At 48.9% G+C, this 8,013-nt stretch overlaps 1 long non-coding RNA gene across 1 annotated transcript; it reads right to left on the bottom strand.

Moving 5' to 3' along the window:
- Window positions 1-3,686: 3,686 nt before the first annotated feature.
- Window positions 3,687-7,722, bottom strand: LOC116157903 (uncharacterized). Its single transcript, XR_010384411.1, has 3 exons — window positions 7,506-7,722; window positions 6,301-6,442; window positions 3,687-4,734 (listed from the first exon to the last, which is right to left on the bottom strand). It is a non-coding gene; the product is annotated as an uncharacterized LOC116157903 (long non-coding RNA).
- Between the last annotated feature and the right edge of the window lie 291 nt (window positions 7,723-8,013).

The raw sequence follows: 8,013 nt of genomic DNA, 5'->3' as shown, positions 1-8,013 counted from the left end.
AAGCTCAGTCTTCCCATGGAACCTGGGTGATGGATGAGCCGGTGGCTGGACTGCAGTCCTTGGGAACCCAGATGGGTTGGGCTGGGAATGGCTGAGTGTGGGATCGCTTCAGTAAAACGACGGGAGAGGAGCCCTCGGAGTGTCCTGGGGTGTGGGGCACTTAGGGCGTGGGGCCTCGCATTCCTGGATGGTTGAGACGACACAGCTGATGATTATCATTATTATTCCTGCTCTGGCTTCTCTGAGCTTTCATCCTCCAGGACCCTGCCTTGCTGGCCGGGGCGTCACCAGCTAGCAAGGCCTCCTGGGGTGGGATGGGGCAGGGCGGGCGGCTCCTGGTTGCAAAGGAACACACATGATGGTGGGTTTCCTCCCCAGTCAGCTCAGGGACTTTCCTAACCCTGGAAGCATGGGCAGAATTTCTCAAGGGGGAAACTGAGGCACAGAGCCAGGGCATGACTTGACCGAGGTCCTGGAGGACCTCCGTCTCCTGCCAACCCCTACTCACTAGACCACGTTTATCCTTCCCCAATTGGGGAAGATCTTGTTGGCCTGGAAGAGAGCCAGGGAAGGTGTGGATCATAGAAGAGAGAACTGGGTTGGGTCCAAGACGACAGAACTGGTACCCTTCTTGCCAGGTGCTTCGGGCATCGTGAGGTCAGGCTGCTGGTTTCGCATCTCTCTGGATGGTCCTTCCTTATGGGTGGAGCTTCCCCAAGCCCCTGAGGGAGGCCAGTGCCACAGACGCAGCTGGGCAAAATGCCCTGCTCTCTCCCATCAGAGGCAGAGGCTGCATTCAGCACCCCGGAGAGGATGAGCCAAGCCAGGCGCAGAGGGCCAGATGATGGCTCAGAGACAGGGGAAAGGGGGTGTGTGCGCGTACGCGTGCGTGCGCGCTTGTGTGTACATTTGCTAATGCCAGGCTTTCGTTGGTGACATGTCCCTGCCTGCCCAGATGAGATCAAAGAAAGACTGACAAGGAGGAGATATGAATGACAACCTGATGACTGGGGCTGGGGTAGGGCAGGGGGGCCACTGAGTAGATGCCTGCCGGCAGTGGGGAACCCAAGGAGAAGGGAGGGAGTGGCCCCACCAGCTGAGGCTGAGACCCAGCTGGTAGGTGCTAGACTCACGTTCCCCATTTGTGCTGTCCATCTAGAGAGTAGCGATCTTTGACTGCATCTTCTGGCTTCAAGCTGAGGTGGGACAACATGGAAGAGAGGCTGAGGACGTTGGAGGAGAGAAGTCAGTCAACAGGGCTTCGGGACCTCCGCAAGTTCTCACCTCCTCAGTGCCTCCCAGAGCTGGCCAACCAGCCAAGCTCTCAATTTATCAAGAATTTAATAAGTAGCTACTCTGCTCAAGGTGCTGTGCTTGGAGCCTTGGGTGGAGATGCCTCAGACATGGCGCTGCCCTCAGGAGGCGCTCTCTGGAGAAAGACACATTTTCCTGTTTGGTTTCGGCCCCACTTTACACAGGGCAACGCCAGCATCCTGGGCTGAGTCCCGAGGCATCTTCTTCCTCCCTGGCCATTTGTGGCCGTGAGCTCAGGCCCTCGCTTCTGTTCCAACCGCCAGCTCTGAGTTCACATAGGATCAATGCTCCTGGAATTCTTGCTGCTTTAAAAAAAAATCTTTTTTAATTGAAGTGTAATTAATTTACAATGTTAGTTTCAGGTGTACAGCAAAGTGATTCAGTTATACATATACATACATATATACATTTTCTTTTCAGATTCTTTTCCACTATATTTTATTACAAGAAATTGAATATGGTTCCCTGTGCTATACAGCAGATCCTTTCTTACCACTTTCTTGATACTCACCTGGCTGAAACATTCACCCTTCAGCCACCTAAGACATTTTTTGAGCTTGTCACTGGGATTAGGCTGCTCCAGGATGCACTGTTTTTCCAGGGACCCTACCCTGTTCCAGACCAAATACACCCTGTAACACCCCCGCCTGCCTGTCTCCTCCTGTCCGTGAGCTGAAGAATCTGCAGTGTCCCCTGTTGCTTGGCAGACACACCTGGAATTTGGGGGCTATTTTCCAGAGCCCTCCCACGCATTTCTAGCTCTTTTTATTATTACCTACCAGTGTCCCCTCCCGTGCCCCCATCTAATAGTGTAACTCTACATCTGAACCAGAGCAGAGAGCTCTTTAAGGGAATCACTTTCACATTTATAGTTGGTTTATTCAACATATATTTACTACCAGCTGCTGTGTATCAGACACTGTGACAGGGACTGAGATGGCTCTGATGGTGACAAGGGCAGACAGGCCTCCTTTCCTGGGGGAGCCCATGAACCAACAGGCAGGACAGACACTAATGATGAAAATGGGGCATGTGGTCTGACTGGACAACCACCTAGGGTCCCTGGGAGTCTGGGCATTTCCACAGTGTCCTCAAATACTTCTTTTACTTCCTGCCTGGATTCTTTGCAGAGCGTGCCATGCTGGGGAGGAGTGGAGACTGTTCCAACAGGATGTCCACATGGTAAGACCTACAAGGCACCAGCTCCCAATCTGTTCTCCCCCGAGATGGAGGCAGGGGAGCGAGGCCCCACCCTTCTTGAATTCAGTCTCTTAAGGAAGTGGACACAGGAAGCAGGGACAGAATTAAGAGCCTAAAACTCCATGTACAAACCATTTGGGCAATGAAGCTGAGAAGGTCTGCAAAAGGCATTTCCCAATTTCACTGTGCTGGGAAGTACCAGATTCCACCACCTCTCCAGAAAGCAGCCGCCTTGTTAAGGATGAAATCCACACTCTGCTCTGTCCTCTGACTACATTGCCCATGAGAAGTGGTGCCCCTGTGTTTCATTTTGAAACTTGTCCATGAATGAAGGCTCTAACCCCTCACGCAGTTGTTGGATGTTGAGTCAGTGTTTAAGCACTGTAATTGGCAGAAAAGTCCTCCAACTGTCTAACCAAGACGAGACACTGCAAGTTCCACCCTCTGGCTCATCTGCTGCCCTCTGTGGAATGGGGAAAACAAGAAAACTCTGAGTGTTTCCACAAAACTTCTATAAAACTGACATGAGTGAAAGGCCTTCGGATCTGATGGCCCTCATTCTAAGTGTCAGTATCCCATATGGAAATTTTTTTAGAGGAAGTGATGGTGGGGGTGCAGGGGTAGGGTGGAGGACAGAGAGCTCCCACCTGCTCAAATATAAGCCTCTCGGGTGCTTTCCTGGAACCCTCACCTAGGTGGGGTTCTCTCCCCACTTTGGTGCCTCTGTCACCCTGGGGGGTGACACTCCTGGCTGTGGAAGTGGAATGGGCCCCAAGAATGCTGTGGGGGTGGCGGGTGGGTCGGAGCTGGCATATAAAATGCAGTGATGGAGCTTTCCCTTTTAGGTGTGCCTGGTAGAAATGAAAGTGGCTTGAGCGCTAAAACAAGAAAAGCACTAGAGAAGCACAGTTTTCAAAGGCTGTTGCCTTAAATTTGTGGTAGTTTCCTAAATCAAGGGGCAAATTCCTACATTTGAGTGTCTTTCCCTTCCTTCTTCCTCCCTCCCTCCCTTCCTTCCTTTGTCCTTCTTCCACCCTCCACCTTTCAATGGGAACACCTTCCTCTTCTCTCTTCCAGCCTCAATTCTACCATTTCTTTTTTTTTTAATTGAAGTATAGTCAGTTACAATGTGTCAATTTCTGATATGTCAATTCTACCATTTCTACCATCCTTTCAGGTCGAGCTACAGGCTCACCTCTTCCATGCATGTTTCCCATCTGGTCAGTCTCCAGTTGTCTGCTTCTTTCTTTGAATTCCCATTGAATTCTGCTAAATTCTACAGCTTGGCACGACTACACAATGTCTTGTGTTCCCCAGCTGTTTCATGTACGTGAATCTTGTCCCCCAAGTCAGTTGGCGAGTGTCTAAAGGGCAGAGGCCATTCTTTATATCTTGGAGCCCCTCAGCCCAGGGCTGGAGACGTAATAGGACTTTATTGAGACCTCCATTAGCCATTTACTTCTCATTACACATCAGAGAATTCAAACAGGAAAAAACATTCGTAAGTGTAATAAATGTGAATAAGCCTTCCTTTATACACCATCTTTATGCAACCACCTTACACAACGTCAGAGAATTCCTGCCGGAGGGAAACCTGTATCTGACGTCTGTGGGAGAACCCTCAGGTGAGTCTGGAGGCTTGGAAGGCACATGTGACTCAGTGTCACAGAGCTCTGTTACAGAGAAGGTGACTGTGGGGAACTCTCCGCTCAAGACGATACCCAATATCGGCGTGTACATTAGACAGAACCATGAATCCGAAGAATGTGGAGAAACTTCCCTCAGGGTCTTCACCAACCAACATCAGAGAATTCACCCGAGAGTAAAGAGCAGTGTAGATGGGGATACAGTAGGGAGGGGAAGCGGCCACAGTTCCTGTCTTTAGTGCAGCTTGCCTCTAGACCCATTTCCCAGCTGAAGAAATTGAGACTTGGAGAGGAAGCATGGTACACTGCAGGTACAAATGGAATATTACAAAACTTTGATTAGCGCCTTTTCTTTTTGAATTTGAAACACTTCCATGTCTGCTTTCCTTTGTCTTCATCTCTCAGTAGAGAAGGGAAGGGATGATGCCCCCAGTGCTTCTTATCGATGGAGAAATGGGGCTGGGGAAGCTGCATCACTGGTCCAGGGCACAGGTCACGAAAGGAGCTCTAGTCTCTGGAGACCTTTATTTGATGTGCTGGGCACCTTGCTAGGTGCTGGGGACCCTGCTAGGTGCTAAGGGAGGATAAAGGTGGAAAGAGAGGTCCTGTGCCCTCAAACAGCTTATAATTCAGGAAGGGAACAGATGGGTCCTTAAAATACGGCTTTGATGGGAGTGCACATGAAATGAGGCAGAGGCATGAAATGCAGGAAAGGAGCCCTACGTTCCTTTGGGGGAAGGAGGAAAAGCTTCACAGAGGAGGTATTGTTTTAGCTGAGACATAAAGGATGAGGAGTTTGCCAGGCAAACAAGTGAGAAGAGGGTGTTCCAGGTGGAAGAGACAGCACAAGCGAAGGCATTGACGTAAGAAAGGACATGGCCTGCTGAGGATCCTGACAAAGTTCAGTGTGTAGAGCGTGGTGGGGGTGGGAGTGGGGTGGCCATGAGCTAACAGCTAGGCAGTCAGCCAAGGGGAAGAGAACATGGGGCCCTTGATTGCCTTGTAAAGCAGTTCAGATTTCCCTTTAAGCAAGGGGAGCTGTATTAGTTTCTGGCTGCTGCTGTAACAAATAACCACAAACCTAGTGGCTTCAGACAACACAGGTTTACTGACAGTTCTGGAGTTCAGAAGTTGCACTGGGCCAACATCAGGGCATCAGTATGATGTGTTCCTCCTGGAGGCTCTTGGAGAGAGTCAGTTCTTTGCCTGCTCCAGTTTCTAGAAACTGCCCACATTTCTTGGCTCATGTCCTTCTCCCATCTTCAAAGCCAGCAGCCACACCATTCTGCCCTCTGCTTCCATGGTCACATCTCCTTCTCAGACTCTAATGCTCCTGCCTCTCTTTGGATGACCTTTGTGGTTAGATTGGACTCATCGGATAATCCAGGCTAAGGTCCAAATTTCAAGATCCTTAACTTAATCCCAGCTGCAAAGTCCCTTTCACCAAGGTAAGGTAACATATTCACAGGTTCCAGGGTTTAGGATGTGGACATCTTTAGGGCTCCATTAACCTGTTTATCACAGGATAAGCCACTCAAGAATTCTTTATTTTTTTAATGGAGGTACTGGGGATTGAACCCAGGACCTTGTGCATGCCAGGCATGCACACTACCACTGAGCTATACCCTCCCCACCTCAAGAATTCTGAGCAGGAGAGTGCGGTGACGGAATTGGAGTTCTGGGCAGTATAGCATTATGGTTAAAAGAGCAGGCTTAGGAGTCTGACTACCTGGGTTCAATCCTGAGCCTGCCATGTGAGACTTAATGTGACCTTACATCGTTTCCTACTTCATTTCTCTCTCTCTCGGTTTCCTCATCTGTGAAATGGAGATACCTACTCAAAGAGCAGTTGGAAGGACTGCGTGGGATAAGAGGTAAAACAGGACAGTGGAAAGTACTCAATAAATTGGGAACATCTTGGTGCCCAGTATGTGCTGAGAACACAACCCAGTCAGGAAAAAGACATTCGTGGTCAACGCCACACAGAGCAGAACCTAGCTTCATAGGGGGTCCATTTCCACAGGACCATCAACACCCAACATGATAGGGAAGGAGGTCCCCAGGCACCAGGGGATTCTCTGGCACAGGAGGAACACGCAGCCCCTCTGAACGGCACGATGTTTCTCAATGGAGCACTCACCTCTTCCTCTCTGCTGGCGAAATGAAACGAGGGACGGAAGTTGCCCCTGTCTGTTCCCACTCTCAGCTGGGGGTCCATCTGAGTGTTGGATAATATTAGAGAGTAGGTAATGTTCTGTCTTAGGCTTTCTTCCCTGAGATCTCTGTAAAAAAAAAAAAAAAAAAAGAACTGTTTAGTTTGATGTGGGGCCAAAGACTCCGCCACATCTAGTGTGATGGTAAGTATGCTTCTCAGAGTCAACGGGCGCCTGGTCTGGGGTTTCTTGCTCCCCTATCCTTTCTGTCCCTGATTCCTAGTTCCAATGAATGCAGGCTACCAAAGTATCTCTCTCCTTCCTGCTGCTTTTTTCTCTAAGGAGCTCCAAAAAAGTGGCTATGGATCTCTTTAAGATTTACCAGCAAGTAGATAAAATACAGGACACTCAGTTAAATTTGAATTTCAGATAAGTGATGAACAATTTTAGTATGTCTCAAATGTTACTGTATGTTTAGTACTACTTTCAAAACCAGATTATTTGACTAACCAGAACATCCCATTCCCTAAATTCACCGTGTAACACTATGTATGTTCTTTGAGGCAATTAACAAGGTCAATTGGTATTCAAGCCCTGAAAGTTCGAGGACCTTCTTACAGGTGACTTTCTTTGTAGTAACACAGGGAAGGGAGGGAAGGCTATGGTTCTCGAGGGACGGCAAGGGTCAGAATAGTGAGGATGGGTCCCTCTTATTTCCTTGACATGAATGGTGATGGCACTTCAGCTGTGACAATTTCTTCTCCTGCCCACCTCTGAGATTCAAAGGCACTCAGCTCCTCTTCATGAATGGGGCACATAATCCCTGCTACTTTATGACCTAAGGGTGACCAGCATACCCGTTCTATTTAAGTTTGAGACCTCTTTGATCTTGACTAGGATAACGATGCTGACTCTTACCATCTATGGGATATGAAGGAAAGTCTGTCTTCAGATTGGGTGTGTATAATTTGCAGTCATTGTTACATGAAACACACACAGGAAAGAACGGTTGAAATCTGCCAGGCTAGTCACTGTTGGTACTAAGGTTTGCTCAAGGTCTGGCTCCCAGGCGCCATCCCATGTGACTGCTCCAATCTAGAATGACCCTCCTCTTCTTACTCACCTCTAGCCCTCACTCCAAACTTCCCTCCTTGTTCTGTGGGGGGTAAACACCTGAAGTCCTCCAATTTACCTTGTCTGCTGGTTGAGGCTCAGCCCTGCCACCAGTTAGGGGTTCCAGCAGATGGTCACTTCCAGGTCACTTCCTGGTCATCTCCAGGCCGCTCTCCACTGCAGCATATTGTGCAGTCTGGTGCTGTCAGGTGGGACTTGAGATCTCCCATCGAAGTGGTTTAGCCATCTAGTAGTGGTGGACTCCTACATTTCTGTACTCACCCCTTTTAAGCATTATTTTAGAGACTCTAAATAAAGGCAAAAGATGATACCAGTTTATGAAAACGTAAAGGAGCCCTGGATTTTACCCCTCTGTGTGTGAACTAACCTGCCAGCCGATGGCAAGAATCCGAACTGCACAAGGATGAACTGTGTCCTCTTTCACCTCCGTTACTTCTAGAAAAATGTGGCCCTGAGGGGCCAGGAGAATTAATGACTTAATGCCTAACAAATCTCCAGGAACAACCTGCTGCAGATAAGGTCTCATTATGGTTAATTGCTGTTATTATTATTGTTATTGTTGTTCT

This window comes from Camelus dromedarius, chromosome 16 (genome assembly GCF_036321535.1).
Source record: "Camelus dromedarius isolate mCamDro1 chromosome 16, mCamDro1.pat, whole genome shotgun sequence".
NCBI lineage: Eukaryota > Metazoa > Chordata > Mammalia > Artiodactyla > Camelidae > Camelus > Camelus dromedarius.
Note: the sequence above shows the minus strand (reverse complement) of the source record. Positions and strands in the feature narration are given on the sequence as shown.